We start from the raw sequence: 500 nt of genomic DNA, 5'->3' as shown, positions 1-500 counted from the left end.
CATCCCTGAGTGGCATTACGTGAGCAATAAACCCCAACCACCCCTTGGATATAAACCTTCACCGGCTCAATCCGATTGGAGCGCCTTAATTACCCACTAAACCACCAGGCGCCATAATTTGGTTATATGGTTACCACCCAGCGTAGTAAATGGTTTCCTGGTGTACAGGAAACCATTTGGCTTGTCACTCAATGTAGAGTCACCCACAGGCAGAAGGAAGAGGAAAGAATGAAGGAAAGAAAGACAGAAGAGAATGGAAGGAAAGAAGGATGGAGGAGAGGAAAGGGCAGACACCCGACAGCAGCACTACATCGAGTGAGTGGATGGTGAGCGTCCCCCCCTACCATAAATGTGTGTGTGTGTGTGTGTGTGTGTGTGTGCGTGCGTGCGTGCGTATGTGTGTGTGTGTGTGCGTGCGTGCGTGCGTATGTGTGTGTGTGTGTGCGTGCGTGTGCGTGCGTGCGTGCGTGCGTTCGTGCGTGTGTGTGTGTGTGTGTCTT

The sequence above is a fragment of the Coenobita brevimanus genome, unplaced genomic scaffold (genome assembly GCF_032717465.1).
Source record: "Coenobita brevimanus isolate Jiangsu-jjx unplaced genomic scaffold, ASM3271746v2 jjx.HiC_scaffold_3714, whole genome shotgun sequence".
In the NCBI taxonomy this organism is placed as follows: Eukaryota; Metazoa; Arthropoda; class Malacostraca; order Decapoda; family Coenobitidae; genus Coenobita; species Coenobita brevimanus.
This window is presented reverse-complemented; position numbering follows the sequence as displayed.